Genomic DNA, 16895 nt, shown 5'->3' with positions numbered 1-16895 from the left:
GTGGAATGTCAATCTCATTCCCTCAGGGAAACAATATGCTAAGTGGTGTTGGGTTCCTACACAAGATGGCAAAAGGCTATTGCAGCCCACTTTGCCATGCGTAGTGGACTGATGGTGGCCGCTGAAAAGACATGTCCTTGTCCTAATCCCTAAAGAGTGAACATTATCTTTTATAACAAAAGATGTGATGGAGGTAAGGATCTTGAAAGGAGGAACTTATCCTGGATTATCAGGGTGGGACCTAAATGCAATTATAAGCGTTGGGGGAGTCTGGGAACAGACACACTGAAGACAGTATACAGAAGCGAAGGAACACTTGGGACATTGCCCTGCCCTCCACCCCAAGAGGTGGAAGAGGCAAGGAAGCGTTCTCCCCTGGAGCCACCAGAGGGACAATGGTCCTGCCAACACCTTGATTTTGGACTTCTGACTTCAGAACTGTAAGATAATAAATTTCTGTTGTTTTAAGCCAGCAAGTTTGTGATAATTTGTTACAGCAGCCATAGGAAATTCATACACAATGATTACAGTAAAGTTAAAATACCAAAATTTAAAACAGAATACTATAAAATTGAATGAGAACTCTTTAATGCATCTTAATGAGGAAGGAGCAGGTTGAATTAATAATGACTGACATTTATAGATAATTTACTAGAAGCATTTTAATGTATTAGCTGATTTAAGTCTTATAACAATGCTCTAAAGTAAGTAATTATTATCCTTTCTTAGTACAGAGGTACAGAGGTACTAAGCCCACGCACCACAACGAAGAGTAGTCCCCACTCTCTGCAGCTAGAGAAAGCCCACGGGCAGCAACGAAGACCTAACGCAGCCAAAAATAAGTTAATTTAAAAAAATAATGCTAAAAAAATACATAAACAACAAGGACCCACTGTATAGCACAGGGAACTATATTCTATATTTTGTAATAACCTGTAATAGAAAAGAAGCTGAAAAAGAATATATGTGTGTGTGTGTGTATGTGTGTGTGTGTGTGTGTGTGTGTATATATATAAAACCGAATTACTTTGCTGTACACCTGAAACTAACACAATATTGTACACCAACTATACTTCAATAAAAATTTTTTTAAAAATCTGCTCTAAACATTCAAGAACAGGTTTTTGTGTGGACATAAGTTTTCAATTTCTTTGCATAAACACCAAGAAGAGTGATTGCTGGATCATATGGTAAAATGTTATTTAGTTTGTAAGGAACCACCAAACTGCCTTCCAAAGTGGCTGTATCATTTGTATTCCCACTAGCAATAAATGAGAATTCCTATGGTTCCACAGCTTGTCAGCATTTGGTGTTATCAGTGCTTTGGATTTTAGCTAATTCTAATTAAGTGGTGCATAGTGGTATTAATATCACATTGTTGTCTCTTTTTTTTTTTTTGGCTGCACCAGGTCTTAGCTGCAATATGTGGACTTCTTTGTTGCAGCACGTGAACTCTTAGTTGTGGCATGCATGCGGGATCTAGTTCCCTGACGAAGGATTGAACCGAGGCACCCTGCAATGGGAGCGCAGGGTCTTACCCACTGGACCACCAGGGAAGTCCCTCACTGTTGTCTTAATGTGACATTCTCCTATGACCTAAGATGCTGAATCACACTGTTTTTTTATGCTTGATTTCAATCCAAGGCTAAAGTTATCTCTGAGAAGTGGAATTATGGGTGGTTTTATTATCTTTACAATTATTTGCACTTTACTTTCCTGCACCTGTAGCAGTTTACCAACTGTATTAAAAGTTATAAGAGAAAAAATTATTTTTAAGACTTGGAATTTATGACTTTTCTAACTGGTCTGTTACCTTCTTTCTTTTTAAAAGTTAATACTAATCTAGTTGATATGCTAAATTATTTATTTTATGAATCACTGTAAATCATTTGATTTATTAATTAAGGATCCTAAATATTGACACCAAGATAAAAGTTTTATAATTTCAAGTTAAAGATAAAAGTTTTATAATTTCAAGTTATCCATTTTTACAGTTGAGCACGACATCTCAAAATCAGATGATTAGGAACGTCTTCTAATAATCACCTGGTGTTCACTACAGTGAGCTTCTGTTTTTGTGACTTTTCTAATACGTACAGAATCACTTTCTTCTAGTAACATATTTTATTTTATTTTATTATTTATTTTTGTTGGCCACGCTGTGTGGCTTGCAGGATCTCAGTACCCTGACCAGGGATTGAACCTGGGCCATGGCAGTGAAATCCTGGACTCCTAACCTCTAGGCCACCAGGGAACTTCCCCTTCTAGTATTTTATTTTATTATTATTTTTTTTTACCATGCTGCGCAGCATGTGGGATCTTACTTCCCTGACCAGGGATCAAACCCGTGCCCCTTGCATTGGAAGTTCGGAGTCTTAACCACTGGACCACCAGGGAAGTCCCCCATTATATTGCTATGTGAAGATAATGATGCATAATGTATATAATCTCAATTATCATAAGTTGAATTTTGAAAATTACTTCTAGGTTACTAATTCTAGCACAAATCCTGTCATTCTCAATTGTACTCCTCAAGTAATATATTGTCTAGTGTCTATCATAGAGCTATATTTTATGTAAGCTCTAGGATATTTAGCACAGTTTTAATAATTTATAAGATTCAATTAGCATCCTATATTTAACCTATCTTGTCTAAGATTTATTATAAAACAGTAAAAACTTGAAAATGTGCTTGAATTAGCATTTAGTAGTATCTTTGCTGGTTTTACTGAAGTGTTGAATAACAGGTCACCTCCAGCCCTTTGTCTTTGAATTGTTAGATCCTAGAAATAAATCCATTGTAAGTGACACATCATTCTATGCAAGCTCATAATTAGTTTTCTATTTTAACATATTACATACAGGAACTTTATATGTCATACCATTTTTACCTTCAAATCTATTGCTTGAATGGAACTTAAATCATTATGCAACTTAATATATCATTTATATCCCATAATGGTAATCATAAATGTGTTTGTGTATTAGACACCTAACCATTCTCTTTGTTTTTTTTTTTTGGCCTCACCACACAGCATGCGGGATCCTAGTTCCCCGACCAGGGATCAAAATCACGCCCCTCCTGCATTGGAAGCGTGGAGTCCCAACCACTGGACCACCAGGGACGTCCCATATCCATCGTTTTAAATAGTAGAATTCAAGTGAATTGAGGACAAATACATATAATTTACCTCTAAAATATACAATGAATATCTCTATGAAACATCTCTTATCAATACCTTATGATGGCTCTTATCAATAGCTTTCAAACATTCCTCAATAGAAAATACAATTGATGATAAAATATAGGTTAATATTGACTTTGTTAACAAAATGCCAGAAAGCAGGTTTTACTCTGTCAAGTTGAGTAGATTGAGTCCCAACAAACATAATAAAAGAAAAAAAATAGCTTTCCATCACCATTTAAGCAACACTTAGCAAATATTTATTTTCTTTCCAATAGTGAAAAAATGCTCATATAAGGTACAAAAGGCCTAGGGGAAGTGTAGAAATGTGGGAAAAGTGGGCTAAAGAAAATGTGGTATATATACATATACACAATGGAATATTATTGAACCATAAAAAAGAAGGAAGCCTTGCCATTTGTGACAACATGGATGGAACTTGAGGGCATTATGCTAAGTGAAATAAGCGAGAAAGACAAATATCATGTAATTTCACTTATATTTGAAGTCTAAAAAAGGAAACGAAAAAAAATTCCCAAACTCAGACAGAGAACAGATTGGTGGTTGCCCGGGGGCGGGGAGGAGGTGGGGTAGGCAAAATGGGTGAAGGGGGAGTCCAGAGGTACAAACCTCCAGTTATAAAACAAGTCCTGGGGATGTAATGTACGATACAGTGACTGTAGTTAATAATACTGTGTTGTACATTTGAAAGCTGCTAAAAGAGTAAATCTTAAAATTTCTCATCACAAGAAAAATAATTTGTAAATATGTGTGCTGATGGATATTAACCAGACCTTTTGTGTTTATCCTTTTGGAATATATACAATATATACAAATATCGAACCGTATATTGTACACTTGAAACTAATAATATGTCAATTATACCTGGAAAAAAAAAAAAAAGCTTAGACATAAGCCACTGAAACCTGGATGGCAGGGCTTTCCTCAGCTGCTACGTCTCTCCCCACTCGCCAGATATTTTATATTCATACACAACCTCACAGGTTGGAGTATTTTAGATAAGTACGCACACAAATGGCAATCTGCTATCTGCCGTTTGGGCAATACGAACATCCTGCAGTGGACCGTTGTAGGCAGATGTCTTCTGCCCATTCAGTACCCCAACCTCATTCTCATTGTGTTGGGATACTCCTTGCCAATTTCACGTGGTCCTGATGGGGCTGTAAACTCACTGCCACAGGGGCAGCCACGAGACCCAGACTTGTCAAAGTACCCGGTACCCCCAGGCTCAGTGATGACTGAGGGGTGTTGCAGACATAAGATCCAAAAAAGAACAAGCAGAGTCCACTTTAAGATGGCTTTACAAACACTGGGAAAGGGTTTTCTTGGGGCTGCGAAGCTGGGAAGTATAGCTGTCAGTGACCTTCTTGCTCACCATTTGGGGAGAATTTGTAGAATAAAAGCCAAGCAGAGCTGGGAGGGGAAGACAGAGCCCTGACTACCACCACCTTTGAGCCCTGTTTCCAGCTTTTCTGAAGCCAGTGCCACCTCTGATGCTCTGGTTTTATAAACCAACTAATCCCTTTTAGCTTAAGTTAGTTTCACTTGCAAACAGGAATAGCCCTAATACAAAGCCCGGGTCTAGCTTGAAACACGGAGAAATGGGAAGGATGTTTGCAAACATTAAAAATTATCTGAATTGCTTCTCAGACTTTTGGCTAAGATCAAGTGTAAAAATAATCTAAAATTCCTTTTTGATGACTGGGGAGATTTGTCACTGATCTCAAAACAATTCTCTCAACTAAAATCCCATATTCATTCTAAATAGGAATTGTATTTCCTCTTAATTTTTAGTTTGCAGTTTAAATAACTTCCTCTCTTTCTGCAAGAGAATTAAAGTTTGTACATATTGTTGTTGTTCCCTTGTTGTGTTATTCTCCCAGACAAGTATTTACACTCCTGATACTGAGTTACAGCTGAAAATTACTTTGTCTCTGTCCTTCTGGAAAAGAAGGAGAAATAACATTGCTCATAACCTAAGAAACTTGAAAATGCGTTAAACCAGTCACCCTCAGATGATTCTGGCTCTGTGTCAGAATCGTCTGGGAGAGCTTTATTCCCCTAAAATATGAATTCTGGCTCCATTCCAAATCTTACTGGAAGGAGACTGAGTTGAATTGATTTAACACTCAGCAATGCTATAGTGAAAGAAGTTATAATTTTTTCTTAAAGAGACAGAGATATAAAACATTATCTCTTCCGTCGCTGGGCAGCATCCACGAGCTCATGAAAATCTGTTCAGCTTTGTGAATAGAGGAAGACTGAGCTACAGATGTAATTCCGGGAGCATCAAAATGAGAATAATGAGAATACACACATATATATTTCTACAAATACTTTACGGCTTTGTTCTGTAATGCAATGAAGTTGCTTGGAAAGAGTTTCATCCTCTTGACACTTGCCTTCTGGGCTTTTTGTGGTGGGCACAGAGTTTGGGATTCATTTTTCCTCACTACTTAGGCAATGCTCTCTTGAATATTCCACCCTAGGCCCAGGAATTACAGGGTTTTCCACTCTGGCTGGTGAGAACACAAACTCTTCCCAGCTTTTCATGATCTCTGGGAGTTGCTCTTTTTGGGCCGTTCCTTCCCCAGCCCCAGATGGGCTCCTCACACGCTGAGGACTTGCTGGCTGCCACCAGCAAGTGGTACTGGAGCTCTCTCCACGGTGCTTCTGCTCCCCAGAGCTTGGACCTGACATTTCTCGCTACCCTGGGCCTCCCCTGCCTTCCAGCTTTGTCTCCTCACATCAGGAGGCTGCTGGGCTCCACCCGGTTCCCCTCTCTGCACAGCAGCCTGGAAACACTCGCCAGGCAGAGAGCTGTGCTGAGTGTAGGGTTTGCCACATCCGTTTCCCTTCTCTCAGGACCACTTGCTTTCTTGCCTGAGAGCCCATGTTTTGGAAACCATCGTTTCATATATTTCATCTAGCTTTTTAGTTCTTTCCATTCTTTTCTGTTCTTTTACTTCTTTAAATTGATCCTGGCTACTTCATCTTGGCTGAAGAAGTTTGTGACTTTTAAAAAAGACATTCTACTTTGGCCAAGTGGTGGGGGACAGTAGCAGGGGCTTCCTCTTGGCCTTAGCCAATATGGTGGCTTTGACCGCACCACTCCTGATGGACTCGTATAAGGTTTACTTCAACTGCCATCTAAGTCAATCCCAGGTATACATCCAGGTATGGGGGAGTAACCACAGAGCAGGGTCACAGACCCAGTGGACCCACTGTAAACTAGAAGTTGCCAAGGACCCTATTTATTTCTTGACACCCCCATGTATGACCTCTCTGATAGGGCAGCCATGATGGCATTTCAGGCTTCTTCTGTCCAGCAGTCCAAGAAATGTCTGGGTATCCTCCTTTCCTCACTGTATAATCACCTGACTAACTAACTGTAGGTAACTTCGGTGAAGAACTGGGGGTATCGTCATAGGAGCTACTTGACATGGTGCTGCAGGTTTCTTCCTCTGGGGGCTGGAATCAGCCTTACGGTCCATGGGTCCTGGGTCTAAATAGTGTTTCTTGTCTGAAAACATGGCAAGTCATGTAATTTTATCGAGCTGACCACATTCTATCAAGCTCAGCCTCCTGTTCACCCATTCTTGCATTTATTTATGACAAATAAAATGTTATATATTTAAGGTGTACAATGTGATGTTCTGATACATTGATATGTATACACTGTGAAATGATTACCACAACCAAACTAATTAACATATCTATAACCTCCCATAGTTACCATTTGTATGTGTGTGTGTCTGTGTGTGTGTGTGAGAGACACTTGAGATTTACACTTAGCAAATTTCAAGTACATAATACATTATTTTTAACTATAGTCACTACGCTGTACATTAGGTTTACTCTCGCTTTCATTTAATGATATATAATGAGCAATATTCTCATTGGTTGCTTCTGTTTTACTCCTTTGGGGCTCTATGTTCTAACCATCTCCAGAATTCTCTGAAGTTCAAGCCCCTTCAGCTGCAAATCTAGACCGTTATTACAATAATTAAGACTCCTTAGGATGTAGACAGAAGGGAGTCCATGTACACTGGTGGTGGAAATGTCAATTGGGGCAGCTACTGTGGAAAACAGTATGGAGCGTCCTCAAAAAGCTGAAAATAGAACAACCATATGACCCAGAAATTCCACTCCTGGGTATATATCTCTAATTAGAAAAGATACATGCACCCCAATGTTCACAGCAGCATTATTTACAATAGCCAAGATATGGAAGCAGACTAAGTGTCCATACACGGATGGATAAAGAAGATGTCACACACACACACACACACACACACACACACACACACACACAAAAAATGGAATACTACTCAATCATAAAAAAGAATGAAATTTTGCCATTTGCAACAACATGGATGAATTTGGGGGGTATTATGCTTAGTGAGATAAGTCAGAGAAAGGCAAATACTGTATGCTATCACTTATGAGGAATCTAAATAATAAACTAGTGAATATAACAAAATAAGTAGCAGACTTACAGATAAAGAGAACAAACTAAAGGAGAGAGGGAGGGGGAGGGGCAAGATATGGGTAGGGTATTATTAAGAATAATATGCCAACAAATTGAATAAACTAGGAGAAATGGTTAAATTCCTAGAAACATATAACCTGCCAAGACTTGAATCATGAAGGAATAGAAAATCTGAGCAGATCAATAATGAGTAAGGAGATTGGTTCAGTAACCAAAGTCTCCCAACCAAAAAAAAAAAAAAAAACCTGGGACCAAATGGTTTCTTTGGTGAATTCTACTAAATATTTAAAGAAGAATTAATGCTGATCCTCTCAAACTCTTCCAAAAATTGAAGAGGGAATACTCCCAAACTCAATTTTATGGGGCCGGCATTACCCTGATACTAAAGCCAGATAAGGACACTACAAGATATAAAGCTACAGGCCAACATCACTGATAAATACAGATATAAAAATCCTCAAGAAGGGGCTTCCCTGGTGGCACAGTGGTTAAGAATCTGCCTGCCAATGCAGGGGACACAGGTTCGAGCCCTGGTCCAGGAAGATCCCACATGCCGCGGAGCAACTAAGCCTGTGTGCCACAACTACTAAGGCTGTGTGCCACAACTACTGAAGCCTGCACGCCTAGAACCTATGCTCTGCAACGAAAAGCCACTGCAATGAGAAGCCCACGCACTGCAACGGAGAGTAGCCCCCGCTCACCGCAACTAGAGAAAGACCGCGTGCAGCAACAAAGACCCAGCGCAGCAAAAAATAAATAAATAAAAAATAAATAAATTTATTTAAAAAATAAGATAAAAAATAGAACTACCACATGATCCAACAATTCCACTTCTGGGTATATATCCAAAGGAAATTAAATCAGGATCTCAAGGAGATATCTGCACTCCCATGATCACTGTAGCATTATTCACAATCACCAAGACGTGGAAACAACATAAATGTCCCTCTATAGATGAATGGACAAAGAAATTGTGATATATGTGTATATATATATATATATATATATATATATATATATATATATATATATATATATAAAACGGAATCTTTTCCACCCAAAACAAAAAAGGAAATCTTGCCATTTGCTTCAACAGGGATGGACCTTGAGGGCATTATGCTAAATGAAATGTCAGACAGAAAAAAACAAATACTGTATGATATGATATCACTCAAATGTAGAATATAAAAAAGCTGAACTCATAGAAACAGAGAGCAGAATGTTGGTGGTTACTAGGGGCTGGAGGTAGGGGAAATGGGGAGATTTTAGTCAAAGAGTGCAAACTTCCAGTAAGATGAATAAGTTCTGGGGGTCTAATGTACAGCATGATTACTGTTAATAATACCATATTATAGGGAGTTCCCTGGTGGCCTAGTGATTAGGATTCTGGGTTTTCACTGCCATGGCCCAGGTTCAATCCCTGGTCGGGGAACTGAGATTCCGTAGGCTGTGTGGCTCAGCCAAAAAAAAAAAAAAATCTATCTATCTATCTATCTATCTATATAATATTGAATATATTATATATATAATATTGAATATATAATATATATATTATATTGAATATATTATATATATTCAATAATTATATATAATATATATTAAAATATATAGAACATTGCTAAGAGGGTAGAGAGCTCTCTCTCTCTGTCTCTCTGTGAGCTCATGAAGACGAGATCCTGTGAGCAGAGGATGGCAGCTGCCTACCAGAAGAGGCTTCAGAATGAAATCCACTTTGCCAACACCTTGATCTTAGAGTTCCCAGCCTCCAACACTGTGAGAAACTAATTTCTGTTGTTTCATCCACTCATCTATGGGATTTTGTTATGGCAGCCCAAACTGACCAAGACAGAGGTCAACACAATCTAGTAACGACCAGCCAATTCCATCGTCCTTATATTCATCGTTCTCTCATATTTTCCAAAGGCTTGAACCATTGCACTGTCCAAGGCAGTCTCCTCCAATGGAACATTCTTCCAAGTCACCACCTCATTGTCAGGGCGAGTGAGTGACTGGGTCGCAAAACTCCATCTTATCATCTTCTTGACAACACCCAGTGCCAACTCTGTTGATTCGGGTTGTGCGGGAAGCAGACACTGAGTTAGGGGTGTGAGAGGTTTGTTGAGGGGAGGGGGTTGTGTAGTGCTTGAAAGATAAAGACGGATGGGGCTGGGAAAACCAAGCCAAATGCAGATCTGAAACCTGGGAAGGGAAAGGGAGCAGGAAGCCGATTTGGGTAGGGAGAGCACGAGATGCAGAGAGGCAGACCTGACAAAGTCTCACCACCCTAATGGGAAGACCTAGAGCAAGGATTACTTATTAGAGAAGTCCCACTTTGAGCTGAAGGGGCCAGGCCACCACATGCTCAGTTACTGGCTGGGGGATGCTTGGGAAAAGGGTGACTGGCTCTAAAAACAGAGGCAGATTATCCCTGAAAGGCTACAGTTGGTGGACACCAGCTAACTGCACTGCTTGCACCTGACCAGCAAGTTATCGCACAAAGGGAGATGGGAGCAGTGCACCCCCATGGTGACACACTCACCTTTTGGTTACTCAAGATACATTTTTTAGAGTGGAATGTGTACATTTCAATAGATCAGAAATTGCCTGGCAATATGTAGAATTTAGTAATTCAAATAGAAACCAAAGGACTGATCATTTTGAACCAGCATAAACCCACCAAAAACAAGTTGCCCCAGAAAACCGGCATCTCCTTTCTTTGATAAAGCTAGAGAGAAATATGGCCTGAGTGGTGATAGTTTAATGTGTGACAGAAAAGTATTAGATAGTTTAAAGAATACACTGAGCTACAGATACTAAATAGGATTCTGTAAACTGCTGTCCTTTGCTTGTTTTAAACATCAAAAGAGGTAGAACAAATGCTTCAAGGTGATACCGAAAAGGAGGCAGAGAGTATGTTGCAAGATGGAAAAAGAAAACAAAAAACACAAGGCTCAATAGAATGGCAGGACTAAACAAGATGAAGCCTTACACAAAAGTAACATACTTTACTTGGGACCAAACAATAATAATAATTAAAAAAAAAACCTATACAGATATAAGCAAAATGAAAAACATAGCTTTACCAATCAAAATCATGTGTGATGTGGCTGCCCAAAAAAGTGAATTCAATCACAGGTGTTACTAAAAGCAGTGTCTAAACCAGCGTTTTTCAAATTTGTTCTAAACAGCAAACCCTTTCTCCTAACGCAAACATATGCAGAACATCAATATGAAATATATTCAAGTGTGTCCCTGAGGTACCTCCAAGGAATTCCTAGAGCTGTGAGAAACAGCTTAAACTTCTCTGACCTAAACCAGAGAGTAAATTCCATTCTCTCTGTCTATCAGAGTATTTGAAGGAGTAAGATCAATTCTGGTTACCACACTTTAAAGCATCCTTGAAAATCTTGACCCTACAAAAGAATGACAAAAGGATATGAAAATGTGTCATGTAAAATACCAGTGGGGGAGATGTTTTCCTGAAAGAGAAATATGTTCTCAAAACATTTGGAAACATCTGGAGAAGGAACTAGGATTAAGTCTATGTGTCTCCAGATGGCAGAACTAGAAAAAAGAGGTGAGCAGTGTGTATTAGTTTCTTAGGGCTGCTGTAACAAATAACCACAAACTGGATGGTGTTTATTCTGTCACAGTTTTGGAGCTACAAGTCCAACGTCAGCTGTCAGCAGGATCACGCTCTCTTCACAGGCCCTAGGGAAGACTCCTTCCCTGCCTCTTCCACCTTCTGGTGGTTCCCGGCAATCCTTGGTGTTCTCCCCGTGTGTGTCTCTGGGTCTTCTCCAATCGTAGAACACCACCACTCATGTTGGATTAAGGTCCACTCTATGCCAGTAGGATCTCACCGACTAATTGTATCTGCAATCACTCTATTTCCAAATACAGTCACATTCTGAAGTACTGGGAGTAAAGACTTCAACACAAATCAGTCCAACATGGAGACAGATTTCAGTTCGGAAGAAATAACTTGTTAATAATAAGGTTTATTCAAAAGTGCAATAATTGTCTGAGTTAGGTTAATTCCCATCAGTGAAGGTAGTCAGGAGTGATCGCTTCAAAGACGTTGAGAAATAATTCATTTGGTTAGCTTACTGGACTAGAAAATATTAAATTCCTTTCCAGCTTTTTGACAATAGGCAATAGCTCATGAACTAAGAAAATATCACACTAAATATTTCATTATCATTGTCACCTAAAAACTTCAGCTTGCATCTCCTCTCAGTAATTGACTATATAAGCTACCATACTTGGTGCTATGGGGAATATAAACATATCTCCTCTCCCGAATCTGCTTCTCCTCCTTGTGTTTCGGTGAAGGTCACAGCTCTCTACTCAGTTGTCCAAACCAAGAATATGGGGGGGTCATTCGAAGTATAAGCGTATTGACTGAGGGCATGAAATTTTGGAGTCAGTCACTCAGGTTTAAATTCAAGCTCTATCACTTTTCAGCTGTGATTCTGAGCAAGTTGATTACAGTTAAATGTGTCTACGTTCTCATACTCTGTTTTAGGCCATCATCATCCTTTATCTTTTATTTGAAAGCCTCATAATTCTGTTTAATTGAGGTAAGATGTTAACTAAAATTATTTAAAGTGTGCAATGTAGAACAAAAGAAAAAAGTGTGTAATGAGTTTATATACACATACACACACATATATATACACACATATGTGTGAATATATATAATTATATACATGCACATCTGTGCAATCAAGATAATCGAGATAAAGAACATACCCATCACCTCCGAAAGTTTATTCATGCCTGTTCCCACTGCTCCATACCCTCTGGCAAACACTTATCTGATTTATTTTTTTATTGAGGTTTAGCTGATTTACAACAGTATGTAAGTTTCAGGTGTACAACATATTAATTCACAATTTTTAAAGACTATACTCCATTTGTAGGTATTAAAAAATATTGGCTATATTCCCTGTGCCATACAATTTGTAGCTTATTTTATACATAGTAGTATCTTTTAATCCCTTATCCACATCTTGCCCCTTTCCCCTTCCCTCTCCCCACTGGTAACCAATAGTTTGTTCTCTGTATCTGTAAGTCTGTTCTCTTTTGTTATATTCACTAGTCTTATTTTTTAGATTCCACATATAAGTGATAACATACAGTATTTGTGTTACTCTGTCTGACTTATTCCACTTATAAAACCCTCCAAGTCTGTTCATGTTGTTGCAAATGGCAAAATTTCATTCCTTTTTAGGGTGGAGTAGTATCCCATTGTGTATATATATACACCACATCTTCTGCATCCATCCATCCCTCCCCCCACCCTCTCCCCTTTGGTAACCATAAGTTTGTTTTCTATGTCTGTCTATGGGTCTGTTTCTGTTTTGTAAATTTCATTTGTATATTTTAGATTCCATGTAAATGCTATCATATATTTGTCTTCCTCTGTCTTACTTCACTTAGCATGATAACCTCCAGGTCCATCCATGTTGCTGCAAATGGTGTTATTTCATTCTTTTTGGTGGCTGAGTAATATTCCATTGTGGGGTGTGTGTGTGTGTGTGTGTGTGTGTGTGTGTGTGTGTGTGTGTGTGTGTGTGTGTGTGTGTGTGTGTAAACACTACATATTCTTTATCCAGTCCTCGGTCGATGAACATTTAGGTTGTTTTCATTTCTTGGCTATTGTAAACAGTGGGGTTATGAACACTGGGGTGCACGTATCTTTTTGAATTAGAGTTTTCTCTGGATATATGCCCAGGAGTGGGATTGCTGAATCATATGGTAACTCTATTTTTACTTTTTTAAGGAACCTCCATACTGTTTTCCATAGTGACTGTATCAATTTACATTCCCACCAACGGTGTAGGAGGATTCCCTTTTCTCCACACCCTCTCCAGCATTTTTACTGTTTGTGGACTTTTTAATGATGGCATTCTGACTGGTGTGGGGTGATACCTCATTGTAGTTTTGATTTGCATTTCTCTGGTAATTAGCGATGTTGAGCATCTTCTTTTATCAATTGTTTTCAATAATTTGTGTCATAGTTAAGAAATCTTTGCCAAATTCAAGATGTCAGATTTTCTCGTTTTCTTAAAGCAGTTTCACAGTTTTTACTCTTAATTTAGGTCTATGATTCATCTGGAGTTAATGTTTGTATATGGTATGAGGTGGGATTTTTCTTTTTTGCAAGTGGCTCTTCAAATGTTCTAGTACGACGTGTTGAATATTCTTTTCTTCTAAAAGTGCCCTGGAATCTCTGTTGAAAATCAACTGACCCTACCTTTAGACTCTTCCTTCTGTTCCATTGATGTGTATGTCTATATTTATGCCAATACTCTGCAATCAATTCACGTCAGCATCACCTGTTGTCTGGATTAAGCCTCTTGTTTTCTCTGCCAGTTTTGTGACCTTTCCAAACACACTCCAACCTGTGGCCAAGGTAATTTTTCTGAAGTGCAAATCTGTCAGTCACTAATGCCCATAAGATAAAATCAAAACTCTATAACCTGGTCTCTCATGTTCTAGCTCTAGTTTTATCTCTTATTTCTACCATTCCCTCATCCCAATTGAATGCTACAAACACTGTTCTCTCTCACCCTGGGTTTTTGCATTTGCTGTGTGCTTTATCTCATACGCCTGGCAAATACTCTCCACTTCCGCTGGAATTCTCTCCAGACTCCCTTAGTCAGCTTTGATTGCTCCTGGTTTTGTTTTTTTTTTTAGTTAATTTTTATTGGAATATAGTTGATTTACAATGTAAATCATTTGTTTCTGCTGTACATATGTGTATATATATACATATATATTCTTTTAATAGATTCCTGTATAGGTCGTTACAAAGTATTGAGTAGAGTTCCTGTGCTATACAGTAGGTTTTTTTTTTTTTTTTTTTTTTGCGGTACGCAGGCCTCTCACTGCTGTGGCCTCTCCCGTTGCAGAGCACAGGCTCCGGACGCGCAGGCTCAGCGGCCATGGCTCACGGACCCAGCTGCTCTGCGGCATGTGGGATCTTCCCGGACCGGGGCACGAACCCGTGTCCCCTGCATCGGCAGGCGGACTCTCAACCACTGCGCCACCAGGGAAGCCCCCAGTAGGTTCTTATTAGTTATCTACTTTGTGATTGGTCCTGCTGTGATGCTCACTCAGCATTCTCTCATTACCCTATGACACCACTGTCCTTCCCTGCCAGATCATAAGCTCCTTGGGACCCAGGAGGCACTCAATATTTGAATGAGTATAAAGTTGAACAAGACAGGTTCTTGTTCTTGAGAAACTCCCAACACAGTGTGGCATGCAGAGCAGTAAACCACGTCAGACTGTGTCACTCCCTACCGCATACCTCCAATGCTTTCTAAGTCTGCTGTTTCTGTTTTTTTATCACGATGTCCTGTTTCCCAGATAGTCCTTGTGTACTGATCACTGTATTGAAATAAATCCCTTGGAGGAATAATTTGAGGTCTACGAAGAGAATAGCTTTCTCCAGAGAGGAGTTTCAGTTGCTTCTGATCACCTCCTGAGGACACGGCCGGTCACGGACCTCTTTTTAATCTAGGTCCACAGCCTGACATTCCCCAAACCACTCCAGGGTGCAAGTCTGAATCAGGGCTGTTTCCTCAAGTGACCTTTACTCTGGGAGTGGAATTCTACCGGGTTGTGGCTTTTAGGTTTTTTTTTTTGCTGGAGGACTAGCCCGGCCAGCTGGGCTCCCAGGAAACCGGGCCCGCCCTCTTTAAGTTAGTTTTGATGGGTAGGATGTTGGTATAGTGACTCAGACTCATTTGGGGCATACCCTGGGCTTTGTTTTCTGGGCAAACTTCCCTGTGATATCGCCCACACAATGGCTCAGTTTCCTAATTCCCTCCCGACTGACAAATGCCCTGAGAACAGAGGCATCTCTGAGTGCCAGGCTCATCTCTTTGTTTAGTGGAAACTTTGAAAAATCCATTTCAATCTTACCCTGACTCGTAAAGCCCTCTATCCTTTGGCCTTTGACTTCTGCTCCCCCAGTCTCTGAACCAGACACCTCATCCTCTGGGCTGACCTTCATACAAGTCTTGTCCTAGAGCTTTGAAAGTACTTTGTCACCTTTGTGCTTGCCTAGAACCCATCCACAAAGTTTGTATTTTTCAAGTCATGACAACGGTTTTTGCAAACAACATGTTCCTCTGATTATCAGAAACTGCCACTTATCTGTACCCCTTCAGGATCGTCACTGTTGTATTATCTATTTCTTATCGCCCTTATCATAGGCCTTTGGAAGATATATGCTTCCTCTCATCTGCCATCCTTCTTGGTATAGGAGAGGTCATCACTAAGTATTTGCTTAATGTCCATTTTTAACCTTAGTGTCAGGTTTACCTTTATTGATCTCAGAGTCCCTTAGATATATTTAGTTTAAAACAATTATATTCTTAATTTGTGAATACATTCAAGCAATTTCCCTCAGAGATAAAGCATTTTATAAAAGAAAGCAAAACCTATTAAGGATGACAAATGACTTACTTTAAAGCAATTTTTTTCAAATTCTCTGGGACAGGAAGGGTAGGGTGTCTTGCTATAACATTTCACACAGATGGTGGTTTGGTTTAGATGTTATGTTTCAAAATTGCTAGTGCCTAAGTTTCTTGAAAAAGCTAGGATAGAAATACAAGCACAATCAGGTTAATTCAACTAACATTTATTAAAAGCTTATGTGGCAACTAAGACCCAACACACCCAAATAAATAAATAAATATTAAAAAAAAAAAGCTTATGTACTGTGTGCCACATGCTGGATACACAAACACAACTGAGACATTATCCCAGTGTAAAGAGTTCCAGATAGAAGACTGGTAGGGGGTAAAGAGGGAAGGACAAAGACGGTAACTTTATAACTACATCTGAACTGGACCTTGCAGGTAGAAAAGCAGAAAATGAACATTCTAGGAACAGCGGAGAACATCAGCAAAGTACAGGTGGTCTTGTGGCACTGTTGCTTACGGAACAAGGTATGTGGAGGGCTGAAGAGCAGCCTCGGAACATCGGGACCAGGCAGTGATGTCATAATGACAAGGGGACTGGAGAAAAGGGGAAGAAATTCCAGAGATGGTTTGAACGTAGGCTCAACAGGACGGAAAAATGTCTGAGAGGACTAGTAAATAGTGTTAGATTCTTCATTTTGATAACTAAGTTGGATAGGAATGCAATTAACTATAACAGAAAAAGACATATGAATG

Source organism: Stenella coeruleoalba (genome assembly GCF_951394435.1).
Source record: "Stenella coeruleoalba genome assembly, chromosome: 17".
Classification (NCBI taxonomy): Eukaryota; Metazoa; Chordata; class Mammalia; order Artiodactyla; family Delphinidae; genus Stenella; species Stenella coeruleoalba.
The sequence above is the reverse complement of the archived record's forward strand: the minus strand, read 5'-3'. Positions refer to the sequence as shown.